The sequence below is a fragment of the Vanessa cardui genome, chromosome 2, assembly GCF_905220365.1.
Source record: "Vanessa cardui chromosome 2, ilVanCard2.1, whole genome shotgun sequence".
Taxonomy (NCBI): domain Eukaryota; kingdom Metazoa; phylum Arthropoda; class Insecta; order Lepidoptera; family Nymphalidae; genus Vanessa; species Vanessa cardui.
Window position 1 is genome coordinate 6,363,225 of NC_061124.1, and position 16,804 is coordinate 6,380,028.

Sequence of the window (16,804 nt, forward strand, 5' to 3'; positions counted from 1 at the left end):
AAAAATAATTGTAATCACTGATACAAATAGAATATAATATTGAATACTATGAAATTTGAAGTGATAAATAATAATCATTGGTCTGTACTTGTCTGTTTTAATACGTTTTTAAGGACAGTGATGAATTGAGATATATTAGAGATATAACAATCAATCAATTACTTTTGCAGATAACTCCTATCATGAGATTGAAATATCTCATCATTTCAAAGAGCATTGACATCGTTATGTCGTGACTCGAACAATATTGTAAGTGTCACGGCGTTTTTCTAAAAAAAGAAAACTGTTATTGTAATGTCTTTCACAATCCCATCAACGCTTTATCGATGTTAAATAATTCTATATAAACTAAAAAGCTTATAGTTGATAAAAGTTATGTTTTCTAAATAATCAACATTCTTCTTCATAGTAAATTACAAATTCCGTATTATAATTGGCAATAAGTATTTTTATTTACAATTAATATAATTCGATATTTTTAATTTAATATTTTTGTAGCTCAATGGCGTTGGTTCTTATTATGGTTTTCTCAATCAATATCATCAGGTCAGGTCCAAGCAGCAAATGTTTAGGATACGGTAAGATTAACATATATCACATAACACCACACGTAGCACATAATTTGTCTGAGTTTATCAGTATAGAGAAGGCCACGACGAACCAGCGAGTATTTTTTTAAAATATAGACTCTAACCATCGCGTTTATATGCTCGTAAATTTATAAAATAAATACGACTCAGCCATTAGCATGTCATAAAGTCTTTAACTATAAAGTCTACACACTTGAACTATAGTTAATAGTTCTCTTTAGATCAAGGACTATTAAAAATATAATTCAGACGTCACGAATCGCCCGGCAGATGTAAAACATCAAATAAATGTAATTTAAGGAAATAAATATGTAATAAATTTAATAAAAACTAATCCTTTAATGTAATTAGTACATTATTCCTATAATAATAGTAATACCATATAGCAACGAAACACATAACGGACGTAGAAAATGACGTGACGTTAAGAATGCGTCACGTATGCCGTCACGGTATACGTGTTAGTCTTACCATCGAGGTGCGCCAAGAGACTTTATGCATTTAAAAAAATTAGAATGAAGATGAATGAAATGGGAAATAAAATTTATAAGTATATATAATATATTACATAAAATTAAATAATCATCTGAAGATGACTAAATGATATTTTAAAACATATAACTAATACTGTCAACATCCAGCTGTGTTACTATAAGTTGAATCAAAGTAAACCTGTTTTCGTTACGTCGATTACATATCAACTTTACGTAGAAGGCTTGTGCTTTATTACCCTCATACATGAATTCAACTACAATTTTTTACGTACACTACTTACGTTACATGTTCAATCTTAAACCTTTGATTAAAACATAAGACAAGAATCGTACCAGTTTTCGCTGATATTGAAAATTAAGATGTTAGTACGTTTCTATTAAAAATTAAGTAAACAATTGAAAAACATGTTTTTTTCGTATCTTATAAATACAAGTCCATTAATACGACACCATGAATAAACACATAAATATTCACCCTATGACAACAAAAAGTTACAATGAGACTTAGAAATAATGACCTAGACACCAGTTTTTTTAAGCAATTATTAACTCCATGACAACAAAAAGAAAACTAATCATGAATTGACTGTGAGTAGTTCCCGCGCTGATATTATGAAAAACTGTATACGCTAATGCATTTGTTAATGTTAAGCTATGGGAATAAAGGTAATAAGCGTTACCTGGCAGATGGGAGTAATTATCGCACAATTAGACAGAACTTACGATCATAATTAACATATCTTTTATAGCTTCTTCTTTCATCCTTATTTGGAATATAAAAACATTATTGAAGTACATTTATGTCTAAACCATAGTTGATATGTCTGCCTCATTAGTCAAGTAGCTAATTTATAAAACTTCAGATTTTGAGGTGGCAATTACTCAGATCTGATTAAAAAATTGTACCCGTTAGAGTTTTTCCACCAAAAGAATTTGGCCGGCGTGTCCAGAATCATCAACATTATTTTCTATTTCTGTTAATTATACGCAAAAGTTAATGTCCATAACAATTTCTGTACAATATTTAAATATTTGAAAGCAGAAATCAAAATTCTTAAATGAATGGTTTAAAATAACAGTCAATAATTCAGTCAACATTCACAACCAGTTTTATAAAAAGTAAGTCATACAATTTCATCTCAAAAATAAATTGCAGTTCATTCGAATCTTCGATTGTCGAAATCGTTGTTCTCATTCCCATTATTTTTATTTCTTACATTAAATAAAATATCCAAAATTAATGTTTTTAATTTTTCGATAACATCTTTTTTAATCAACAACTTCAATTTGAGATTTTTTATTGATCTGCCATCTTAATTTTTAGCTAATATGGTCCCCTTCAAATTGTCAACTACAGTCATCAACCTGTGTTATTACTAAAATAAATATTTCCAATTTGTTATTTAACCAATATAACATAACAACATTTTATACAAATAGCTCATTATCAATATGTGCTAATTGTTGCTGATAGCATGAAACCACATAAATCTTTCAATGTAGAAGACCCGTTAGAATTCTTTTTGCGAGGCGACGACTCTCCGACACGCTATTGTCGATTTAACGCCTGTAATTACAAATAAGTTGACTGTCCATATAAAAAAATAAAAACGATTAAATTTCAATCTTCTGCCTATTTCACGATCATTGTAATTTAATGATATCTTACCTACCGACATAACTGGTTGTATTACTTAATAACATTATAGAACAAATTTAATTATATTATTTGAAAAAAAAAAACGTTATATGGAAATGAAAATTAATTATATGATTATTTAACCTGACAGTTTGATATTCGATAACATAAACGATAAAGCATTCTTGCTACGCGTTGATGTCTTTTCTATTGGAGTATACGTATTATACTTATTATAAGATAGATACACATACTTTTTATAATAATGACATATAAATACCGTAATTACTTAAATACATGTCATTACAATATAAAACTTCACGGTTATATTGTAAAGTAATATGCATGATTAACGATGCAATCTATCAAAATTAATGTCAAATTAAATTTATATTAACTTTTCTAGCCGTATAGTAAATGTCCTATCAAGATTATTTACAATCAAGTTTATGCGACACGTAATCCAAAAAGATGAAAGTCAGTAAGCACTTAACCCATTAATAAAAGTCTATCCTTGGTATTAAAATATATTTTTTGGAAAATGATGACTAAATGTTCTAAGCTAAAGGCTAATGTACCCTGTACAATAAAAAAAGTACCAGACGTGGCTAGGAGTACATGACTCAGGGTTTTTCTTCCAATCGATGTTTCCGGATGTCAAAACGATAATTACTTGTCTTGTCTTATTAATGATTTATTTTTGTCAAGTGGCATTTTTGTTAATTATCTACAATTTTTTATTATTTTGCTCCTTATTTATGTTTCATAAAAATGAACTGAACTATCGTAGAAATTCATTTCTCTAAAAACATAATATTTAGTAATTATTAGCTTATGCATATATACTTGAACAAACTCATAAAAAGCCCACAAACCATAAAATAAATTAGTTTCAAATTTAGTTAGTTAAACAGTCAGTTGGAATTTGCATTTAGTTAGGCCCGTAGAATAATGAGTATATCCTATTTATTTACTTCTATTATAAATGTTGGATAAGATTCAATTTTTATAATAGCTTATTACAGTCAATAAGGCTTATTACTAACAACTCGATCGTATCTATCAGGAGCGGGAACATCCTGGGGTCGCCGACCTCAGCCATTACATAACTAGCATCCCGCTCACGTCGCCACTCGCACCTTGTCATAAAACTATGTATTAATGATCGTCCCTTTCAATATATCAATGAATAGCTTAAAGTTAGTTTTATGATTGATCATATTGACTAATCATTAAGGATCTCACTTGATAATATGTTTACTATAAATACTACATATATAATAGTCTTTGTTCACTGGTCGGAGCACATAAATTTTCATGCTCCAAATAATAAGGCTTCAATTTCTTTATATAATCTCTAAAGCTCGTCAATAACTACCATATTAAAGCAAAACTATCAGTTGACCAACTAAGGAGATAAAGATACTGCACTGTTTTATCTTTGGCTACTTATTTAAAGATATATTACTAAATGAATACGTGCATATTAGTACGTTAATTTATAAAGAATAAATTATTATTAATTATATATCTGTAATTAAACATAAGTCATTAAAGTGAAAGTAACGATTTTCATTTCATAAGACAGTTAAAGTTGAGAATACTAATGATTATCATATATCATCTTAACATTCCCAATATGATATATTTCATTAATAAATTACTTTCGAAAAAATGTATTTATTTTGTTGTTATTTTAATGATTTAAGATATAAGAAAGAAATTTGATGAGTGAACTAATACTTGTACTAAAAGTACAAAACCAAGAATATTTTTATATGTTTTTTTTCGAATCGGTGTTAATTTCTCACACAGGTTAGCTTAAATTGTAAGAATCCAATGCTTACATTGCGGTAAAAAGTAAGTGCGGCGTATCGAGACCGCAGTGTCCCATTACAAGGAAGAAATGTTGATATGAAAGAAAAAAAATCCATCACAATTTCTATGTTCAATGAGTGAGAAAGTATTTGAAGATGGACGAGTTATGTTCGCTCGTATAGCTTGTATTTCTATCGCTTTATAAAACACGTCACTCAGCGACGTCAAGTTTTTTAATATTGCAGAATAATGTAGACAATTTATTTGTTTATAAATACATCGTAGAGTACTCGTACTCGAAGGAGAAGAAAAAAAACAAAAAAGAAACAATAAACGTTCTTTTGGATTTTTTTTAAATAGAGCATCGTTTTGAGTCTATAATGTATTTTTAATAATACTTGATTATACAATGCGTAAGGTAACATTCATAAATGGAACGAACACGTAAACTATTGATTACAATTTTGCGCTGTATGATTTAAAGATTTCCTACATAGTAATTGTAGGAGACCGGTCAACTTGGTCATGCTCTAGCAACGAGTTGGTCAGAACTTGAGAGCGGAAGCCGCAGCTTTTACGCACTTTTTCTACCTTAGAGCCTTGAATATAGAGACTACATTATTATATGTAGTCTACAGATCTATAGACACCATTCTCAGGCTTTGCTACGCGTCACTGCCTGCAATGCAACCGTAGCGTCACACTTCCTTACTTAGAATGCTGGGTATACTTATAAATACCAGTTTGATTCTCCGACTGGACGTTGTATATAGTACTTATTTAGAAATACATCGATACATCATTTGTTGTACTAAAAAGTACATATAAAAATATAGTAGATATTATTTCGTATCTTACTAAAACTTGTACTATTATGTATAAACGTTCGAATTTAATTATCATTATCAATATTACACTGATACGTTTAGCGCATTTAAAAATAACCTTACAACTTGATTCAAAATTAAATATATAAATAATATCATACATAGGTATCTTTAAAATAAAAATTGAAGATAAACCTCATTATTATAAAAAATTATAACATTAATTCGCTACTTGAATGTACCCTACACATATTTTACATAGTGCGGTTAAAAAAGAGTTACTACGACTTCATCAATTTATGTTTAGTAGCTATCACTAAATATGCAATGCTGTGTTACTTGATGAAGCTCTACAGCATTTATTCATAATTTTCATTAAGGTAGAAATTCATTATTGACATTGATAAACCAATTTATTAAAATAAAGCGACACAGCGATTGTTAAGACTAACCAAGCACAAACGCAGACACATAGGTTCCTACAACCTGTTATTTCTTCTGGAAAGTGGGCTTACAACTGTGAGTAAGTCTATTATTCTCTGTACCTATGATTGCTTAGGCCTTTCAGGTGAGAGCGGTCTACATCGTGTAAGACCATTGTGAGCATTCCAATATTATTGTTTGACACAAATATTTAACATTTCCCAATCATGTTAACTCGTTATTATTTACTCCTAATAAATCTTACGAGATACTTTTGTGCTGTATTTAAATATGGAAGTAAAAATTTTAACATCGGAATGTTTTTAAACCAAAATAATATATGAAAGTTTATTTTTACAAATGCTTACAAATGTACGTCCATTGAGTTTTATGTTAATGTTTTTGTGTAGCAATTACTTAAATATTTTTTACTCGGTTAATTACAAAATCAAATTAATTTTTTTATATAATAAAATAATTGAATTACATTGTATTCTCTACTATGTAATGTTGCAAATTTTTAAGATTAATCAAAATTTTACTCTTTTTGGATATCATAACATCAACGATTTATATTTCTATAGACAATTTATGAAGCAATTAGTTAACATGTTATGACAAGGTTATGAAATTAATCTCTAATATACATCATACAATTTAGGATAAAGCAACATTGTAAACGTATAAACGAGCGATGTATCTGTAATTACCGCACTTGGAGCTGCGAACAGCTCGTCTAAATTGATTCGTTCGATTCTTTCGGTAGCAGTAATACAAATCTCAGTATGCACCGTGTTATTGGAGAGCGGCCTTAATCCGAACAACATAATGCGCGGATGTAATTGTGGTATGCACCGTACGCGTCCCCACTACTTTCCCTCGACCCAGTGCCCTCTCTGCCGTAGTGCCAGCTCGACCCACAACCGTCACAATTCCGTAAGTCTCTCTTTTTAAGCCTAGCTCAGACATAACCTTGCATTCATCTATAGCTAAACACTCTATATACAACTATTTCTAAGGTTAAAAGTTAAAGGTAACAGGTTTAATTGCCTTTATACTTAAAGCTGTTTCAGTGATTGAGTCAACCTCAAAATGACAAAAATAAAGAATGCGATTTGTAGTCTGCAAAATAATATACACGTACATAAATAACATTATTTCAAAAGTTACTACAAATTACAACTTAAATCTTAATATTTTCCTTAATGTTGATATCATTTCACACATTCAGGCCAATATACAAAACGAATTAAGTGTTGAATCATTGCACGTACAATATACAGTTGTATCTAATAATACATCTATCTTGATTTTACAATTTGTCCAGGTCGCGGAATGATCACAAGCAACGTTAAGATAACTCAGACGTGATACGTACATGGGTCCGGCGCTCATGAGTCATTCGCCATATACAGGACAGTTGACAACTAACAGTCGAAAGTTAAAATTACCCATAAAAAGTTGAGAAAGTTGTATCGGAATACATCGATAATAATTGTAACTCTGTTCTTAAAACTCTATAAGTAATGATAAAGTAGAAGAAAACCATGACGTCTGTGATATAACATAAACGAGTCTACGATTACCCGCCATGACGATCTCAGATTGCATACTTCCAACATAATCAAATAGCCATATAATTCTATCATAAAATGGCACTGAAAATAATAACGTCTTTTTTTAAAAGTCTGTGAGCTTGCGTCTAAGCCGCAGTAAGGATAAAATTACTGCAATTTGAAGTCATCCGAGATACAAGAAGTCTTAAATTACACATTAAAATAATTGAATTACATGTCTCAGTAGACAATAAGTACGTAATGTTTAAAAGTCTATTTATTCGAGTTTATTTGGTTATTAAACAATCGCAATAAAATAAGTGACATTTTACTTCGTATGTTATTTACGTCACCTTATATAAAGCAATTCTGTCAAGACGGACCATTATGATTATTTCATTTGATGATATCATATATTTGAATATTCATTTATATATTCTTCAACTCAAAAATAAAATAAATGACAAACAAACTATATAATACTAAAAAAAATATATACTTAATACGTTTATTTTTGTAAGAATAGGATTTACTAAGAAAATGAAATTATACATTATCAAGTTAGCCTCTTCAATTAAACTTTGCACACACTCGGAACGTTAATTACAACATAAGAACGTAGAAGTAGCAACATTTCTCACTGACATATCATTTCGCGGCCGCGTGTCCAAAGAGTACAGTTAGACGAAAATTTTTAGAATTCCACTCTTTTGGTTTGTGCGATACGTCATGTGTGCGTACCGCGTGGGTTAAAATTTACGTGACGCGGCGCACTGACGCCCTATTCGGGATTCATTATTTCAAACTTATTTGATTAGGTCTTTAATTCATAACAAAAGTCATTCACTCCTGAATAAAATATACATTTTATTCACATTTATAAGAGACAAAATTAATGAACTATATTAAGATTTTAGTGCATATTCCATAATTATTACAATTATACATAACGTATAGCTTATAATTAATTACAATGATTTTCATACGAATCATTTGTCTGATTATGCCTCAAATAGGCAAAAGAAATGCGCGAAAAATAAAAGTAATTTTACTTTTTTTTCGTTTCCAAATTGTAAAATACTAAAAACAGTATCATTTTGACAATTGTTATTTTCGCGAGTATATAACGGTAGTTAAATTTGACAAAACGACACAAATATAACTTTCACTGAGAGTTTGAATCACGTAGACGGTGAAACATTACTATTGTGTAGTGTAATGGATTTGCCACAGTGTCCCGTGACTCCATGCGACCTACAAATTAAAAAACGCGAAAGTCTACCTACTTATATAAAAACTTATATACATATAATCTGTTGTACACTCATCAATATCACTATAATCTTGTGTAAACTATTTAAAAATTTCAGACTAATCTATATCTTATAAATAATAAATCCAAAAATCTTTTTTACCCTAAATATAAAGATAACCCAGTAACCGACTTCCAAAACGTAAATAAAAATCTAAACTGAAATATAAACTATTAGGGATCGGCAATGAAACATCCCATCCAAAGTAATAACAGTTACCGCTATCATATAACGTATTTAAAATATACACACGTCGAAGGTAATCTTTAATTTCACCCATAATTTTCATTCTGCACACTTTCACCCAACATGACATGAAGGCTTCTTTTGTCGAACATAAAGTACTTGTGACTATGACATGACACATACACAAGTCTAAATCATATATAATGACACGTAATCCCACGATGTTGTCCCCGGGTAATTTATCCTTGGTAGAGGAACAATGATCGGTAACAAGGAGCAATAAATTACAGTGACAGATGACATCAAACGTTTCTAGCGCCGTAGATACAGCTGCTGGAAATTGCACTCGAAAGCCATCAATCACATAACCCTTGCGGAGTGACCACATTGAGCGAAGAAGCTTGTATTTGAAAGAGTATGATAGAATGAATGAATGGTAATGAACTATATTTTTCATTCGAACATGTTAAAAAAGTTTTATCTATTTGAAATGATTGTTAGAATAAAAATACGCTTCATGTTAGTGCTTCATCTGCCCTGTCATATTTTTTTTTATAATAAAATACGTATTAGTCGTATAAGTTTAATGACGATGACTCAAAAATATTCTAGACAGTATACATTTATGTTTTAGCTCTGTATTTAAGAATATAAAAAATGCAATGATATCGCATAAAACCCTTTTAGTGTCTTATTAAACAGGATTACATAAAAAAACACACTCACATAAAAATTTTCAAGGTTGAAATAATTTGGGTATTCCTCATCATCATAAAAAATCTCATATAATATAATACGTACATCGTATAAAGAAATAAATGAATAAACTTAAAGCGATACATATCTCCAATCTAAGTTTCAACTGTTATTGTTATCTGTTATAAATAGTACAGCTATACAATCTTTAATAAAGTATTCATCATAACTGGGCCGATGTGAGATTTGGGAGCACATACGGTCAAGGTCGCCTGCACTTGCCCGCAAAAAACCAACTGGTTGTATAGTTATACGCCCACTCATATGATCTTAGTTATGTTTTCACAACGCTTCGTCACTAAGTTCATTGAACGGATTATTTGATATCATCCTTTTTGTATATCATATTATTCTACCGACTTTATTTTTAAAGTTTGTATTTACGTATAAAATCTGCGATAAGAGTTTAGTAAGTTGTGCTCGATAACGGAAAATGCTAATATGTATCATTAAAACGCTGAATTACAATCCATATGAATCGATATTTAAATAAAAAATATTCTCGAATTAACATAAAATAAATCAATGCATACGAGTGACTATCAGATGATTTGATTTGTAAATATAAATGAGTATTAGATCACGTACATTATTTAAATTTATTTAAACACATGTAGACATTATAATTTACAACGGAAGTTCTTAAATAAGAAAAAACTTAAGGCAATAACCTTTTATTATCTAACAATTTTTAATATAAGCCCAAGTACGACTAACTTGTCTTAGAACCAGTTCTGAATTAAAGTCTTGTCCTCGTTAAGTTATTAGATTTCTACGTAATAATAATGTATAATATTTGCAAATATCCGAAATCCTAAAGCCTAATAAAATCAGTTAAATTAAAAACACCAATCATTTTATAAACATCAATACGTAAGGTAGAGACCGAAAGGAAAGTAATACCATCGCAGCTTTTACCCATTGATAGGCTGTTTTTTTTAAGGTACATACATTACATGCAATAATCGATTAATGGACCGGTGAAATAAACTTTTACTTTTCCTCACGAAAAAAAAATATTCGAGGCTATTTACTATTATTAGAGAAAAAAAATATATAATCAACAATAGCGTTGTAACAGTTACGAATGCATGTAATGGCAAGACCATCACGTAATTCACTGGTAATGACAGTAATCATTTTATCATCTTCTTCCCAATAATGTACGTTTACCTATCCGGGTAAAGCGCACTGCACCGTGCGAATACAATTTATAACGCATAGCTTTTATATAGCTTAATTTTATGGTATAATATAATTGCGTTGCATCAACGTTGAAATATTGTAATGGAAGTTTAATTCAATTCCCTTTGGTACCACGAATGCGCTATGGTTGTTTCACTTACGTTTTGTCATTGAAGATTCCTAGAATGTCAGTGTTACAATTTTGCTGAGTAACTCAAGTATTTTTTATATAAATGTTTTAAAATGCCATTTCTTTTACTTATATAGCAATGGCTGGAAGGTCTGTTTAATTAAATTCAAAGAACAATTTAAAATAGATTACTGAAATCAACATTAGCTATATGTGTTTATTTACTTGTTATATTACTGTGTATTATAAAGTGCTTCAGCTTTATCAAATATAAAATTTGAGAATATAATTTAAAAATAAAATTGGATTTATGAAATTTGTATAAACCATAAAATAATTTACTGATTATTATTTTCTTGAACCTTTTAGAGATTAGATAAACATACAATATACAACATAATGTTCTAACTAAACATCTATATTAATATAAACTACATAATCCTAGTAAGTACACTACAAAGGGAACTCTTAAAATAGAACGATTGATATTTCTTTGCCTTTATCTTTCAATGGTATTACATTGGATTTTATTGAAATTTAAAGACATTTGACATACAAACTGATAGCACAAGCTTACAATCGTAGGAATATATATTAAACTTTAACTTATATGTTCCGACTTTCGTATAAAATCATATCCGAAATAATTTTAATAATAATAATCATACAATCTAATTAAACCACAAAACATACCTGCGACAGCTTCAAGGACACCAATAACACGAGCAAGTTCAAATGAATACACGTACTGTCCTTTAAAACGCGAGCACTAAAACCTAAACCTAAGCCTAGTGCGAAGAAGAGGCAGAAAGCTCGCGATACCGGCACAAGAGAGACGGGCGCGCACACGGGAGCACGCAGCCGAGGCGTCTCAAACAGAATGAAACGGTGAAGAAGACGCCACCGTCTTTTATAGACGTGACCGTAACCTGACGCCGGATAACGGACTCCAACGGACGTAGGAGCCATGCAACTTTAACTCTTCCAACGTACGCATAACATGTATTTTTGTTTTGCAATCCTTTTGTAACAGATAGATCGAATTTTCAATAAAGCGCCCGAAGCTGAACACTGCAATTTGCTGGCTCTAACTCTGGTAAAGCCTGAATAAAGCACAGGACAACGGAACTCTAAATAGCAGCAAGAATTGCTATCGACACAAAAAGGTAGACCGGGTAACCGCGACATTCCAGCAACTCTACCGTCAAAGTGGACGTAGATGTAATTATAACTAACGCAAGAACCCTGGATGCTCGACGGTTGATTTTTAGTAATCGGTAATCGATTTTATTTAAACTACAGGAATAAGAAAATTCATTCATTGATCTCGTTTGTTCATTTCCGTTGTTAAGCATCATCGAAATATACTATTAATATAAAAGTGCGCTATATAAAAATTTCATGAATTTATATGTAATAATAGAAGATCAGCCTTGGTGCTCGATAAGCTCGTTCTTAATTCTTTAATGAAATTTATTAAAGAATTCAATCTCATTAATTTTGAATGACAGCAATGTTATAGCACAACAAAAAAAGGGATATTACAAAAGAAACATCTCTATCAGAACATCTTTGCTTGTGACTTGATTCCGCCATCCATAGAGCACCCTTTATTGAGGTGCTAAATTCGCCTTAAGCAAGCCTTTCCCTTACACGGCTCTTACTTATTTCAGGTGTCAAATTGGTAGGCATTACTCTAGTCAGCTATGAACATCCGATAGTTTGCAGTAGTTTGATGATATACCTCATAATACAAAATTAGATTAACAAGCAAGTCTTATTTTAGTAGTTATATTTATTAGTGTATGTAGTAAATACAAATAACAATAATTTTATTTATACCGAAAAACTCATGTACAGGATTTGTTTGCAATATTATCTGAATCTACGGTATTTACAGCAGTAAAACTGGTAGTGCACCTCTGACCGTGAAATTAATATATAAAAGGTAAATGAGTTAATTCATTTATAGATAAGAACAGATCATAAGTACTATTGTCCATAGTAAGTATATGTAGTGAATATAAATGTAAATAAGTATTACTTGTTATGATGAAAAAAAGATAATATTCACGCATTTTACATATACATATGGATTTATTTCTTTACAGATATCCAATGATATAAAAAAAATATCGAAACAGTGTTTCAGCACCTTATTATTATCATTATTACCTTATTTTCATATTCTTTGTTATATTTCAAATTAGCTTATAATTTTATTTAGTTCAAATTTTAAGTATCGACTAATTACTATTTATTATATAGTACTATTTATTTACTACTAGTAATTACAGTTATCGTTGAGTGACTGTTAAGTAGTTAGTTTGACTTTTAATATTAATTTAATTATTTATATAAATACATTTAATCATAAGCCAGCGGTTTTGAAAGAGGTAATGCGGAAAGTAATTGCCCATTAATACCTTTAGGCTAGTCTTAGGTTTCCTCTAAATAAAGGAGGTGATTTGAAAAATATTGCACCACGATAATCAAATACATGATGGTGAATACATGCATAATTGACGTAAGGTTAGACGTGGAAGTTTCCTTACAATATTTACCTACCAAGTAGATTAAATATAAATTAAGCATATGATAATTTAGTGATGATTTCCCAAATTTGAACCCTCTTTTTTATTTATCGTTTCTAACCACTGTGCAAGAGAAGCTTTTACTTGAATTGTACCTGAGGAAAATATTTATTCACACATTTATATCCAATTTACCTAAAATTATTACTTATTAATCGTAACTATAATATGAACATGCACAAAAATATGTCGATCGAACAAATCTTTCTCATGTTGATTTCAACGATAACAAATAATTAAAAAAAAAAATCACAGCAGTGTATTTGAAAATAAAATGTAAAGTTCAATTGTCGTCTATATATGAGAGAAACTAGAAGTACGTGAACTTAAATGATTTAACTCTTATGTAATATATTATGCTGTAATTATATATCAAGCACGGAGTACTGGATCGCATAATCTCATTAAATTCTTATCGAAACAAGAACGCTGGAGACGTGTGAACGAACAGCTTAGTTTATTCAAGCAACGTGAAACAAAGAATAATTCTACGTGGGAAGATTATTCTGGAACTGTAAATTAAACGATTTTCATCTTCATTTTTTCGTTGAGCTTCTGTAGACTGAAGGTTATGTTCAACCGCAAGTCGTTAAGCGGTTATGGTTTTTCACCAGAATCGACCTGCTTAGATAACATTCATGTGGCTTATTTAATTTAACATGAAGTTTGCAATATACATTTAGCATTTCTGAAGAACTAAAAGATCCCTATCATTAAACAACCATAAAAAATCGAACTTAATTTTATATAAAAAATCTAAAAGACAAACGAGGCCGCTGACAATAACTAGTATTAAATATATTCGATCAAAAACAATGGTTTGAAAAATAACAGACTAAATATAAACAAAATTATAGTTTCTACATGAGCACTATCACTACTTAATAACATTACCGATACAATAAAAATTGTACGAAACGTGAGACCATGCAGACGGCTTTTTAATCTCACTTCCTGTGGTTTCCTAAAGAAGATTTAAGGCCAAGTTCGAAACGATACACTAGTGAAAGTTAATGTGTTGATTCGCGTAATTCTCATTGCCACTTATCTATGAGATGAAAATCTTAAATTACATCGCGCACGGCAATCCCTATCTGTTTTTATTCGAGCCAGATTCAATTACTCGCTTCCAAAAATAATTACCTCGTAGCGCCGAAGGCTTCGGCTAAGAAACAGAATGTAAGTCATTGCAGCCGGTATAATGAGTCGGTACGTATCTGTGACAGAAAGGCAATAAGAAGAGAGATGATGGCGCGCTGCAGTGCTACAGAAGTAGCTAAATTGTTTTCTCTGGTTTTTAATCTTTTAAAATTAGTACAAGCTATTCCGCTTACTGGGCTGCATTATCAGTGTAAGATGATATTGTTATTTTTTCTGTTTACCGTAATTTTCATTAGCTGTTACCGCTATGTGATTCTTTTTCCTGCAATAGTAATTATACACCTTCGAAATGTAACAACTTTTGTGACATTGTATTTAAATGATATGAGAAGTCGATTATTTATTAGTCGATTAAATATATATTTTTAACTATGATATTAATAATATGGAAATATTAATGAACTGGGATAATGTACTCAAATATTCAATATAGAATTTTAAACATGAAATTAGAATAAAATCGATGAATTTAAAATATAATAGATATATACCACATATTAAACATTTTATTATAAGATACACATCTATCATAGTAATTATGAGTCTATATTGCACACCTAAATTACAACCTGAATCACGATCGACACTAAACACAGTTGTAGAAACTAAATTGGCAAATGTGATATCGATCTCTATATCGCATACATATATACGCAATTTCCAATATTAATGTTTCTCATGTGGGTTATTGTGTTAATGCTGCAGCACTTAAACCATTATGACACGATCGCGCATTCCCGCGAATGCTGTGGACAAGGGGTCGAGTTCAGTTATTATAGTAATAAACAACATTCGTATAAATATCAAAACAGTTATTTTTATTAAAGTGAAAATATTCGATGAAATGAGAGCAAAATTTCAAGGTCAAATTTACAGGCAACATATAAAAGTAACGTTTCAAATTAAGAATAAAATAAAAAAAATATAACAAACATAATCGTCGGAAAGCGGGTTTCTCTTCTTTCACGTCTCATTAGATATATTGCGGTGTGCACATGTTTTAATACATTTCTTTGATCATACTTTGGTAATAAATAATTTGATCTAAGATCATACGATAACGTCGCTTTGTTTGTTATTCTTAATCGCCTGTTATCGAAGTATGTACGTGATACCTATAATATCTATTTCACTTCGTTTTAACACCTTTTATTTGGCGTCCATTTGTTAGATGTTTTTGCTCGAGCTGCGTGCCCAACAGACAGATCTGGGTCGCTCGTCCAAGCACTGATAATACGTAGCACTTTTACTTGGAGAGATCGACGATTATTAATTTTATTTTGAACTGAACTTGCGTCTGAAATACACTTAACCGATTTCTGTCAGGTAGCATAATAGAATTGAATATTATAATTGCAGCCGTTGAGAAGTTAAATAAAGCAAATGGTGGCCGGAGATGTTGGAGAAATTTAAATACACAGTGTATTGCGCGTGCATTGAATATGTCATACTGGGTTACTATCAATGATCAATTATTACTTGATATATATTATGTACATATTTTTACAAAAATATAAATAACTTTGTATGAGGGCTTAGTGGAAGATCATCATCATATAGTCTACGACCCATCATATGTTCTAGTGTTATTGTGTGTTGTATTTCAAATGGTCAGCCAGTGTAACAAACACAAAGGGTATAAAATCTTAGTTCCCAACCTTGATGGCTCATTATTGATATAATAAATGGTTAATATTTCTTAGAGTGACCATGTCTATTAGAAGTAGTTAGTCAGTCCACCAATTTATATCATAAAATATTTTAAAAAGGGATTTGAAGCATAATTACCAATCTTTTGACATTGCATGGATCCAAATTTCAAAATAATATATTGTACGTGTTATACGCGTACATTAAACTTAAAAGTGTTGTGTTTGATCAAAACATATAAGGACCAACTTCTAACACTAAGTTTCCGACTCCGCAAATTCTATAAAACTTGATAGTATTTTGTGATAAATCGCCGCAGAAATTTAATATTTTCAATTTATTAATTTCTAAAAAACGCAGAAAACTTTATACAACTATAATATGCATATATTTTAAACAATACAAGATTATATTATCTTGTAATACAATCGATAAAAAGCCTGGAGTTAGAATTGATGGAAGATATATAAATTTAATAGCCT

General features: G+C 30.2%; 1 protein-coding gene across 1 annotated transcript in view; it reads right to left on the reverse strand.

Annotated features, from left to right (window-relative positions):
* Nucleotides 1–11,810, reverse strand: part of LOC124541051 — a 52,072-nt gene extending 40,262 nt beyond the window's left edge. The window contains exon 1 of the mRNA XM_047118858.1: nucleotides 11,611–11,810. The gene's annotated coding sequence lies outside the window, so the exon portion shown is untranslated. The remainder of the gene's footprint in view (nucleotides 1–11,610) is intronic.
* Between the last annotated feature and the right edge of the window lie 4,994 nt (nucleotides 11,811–16,804).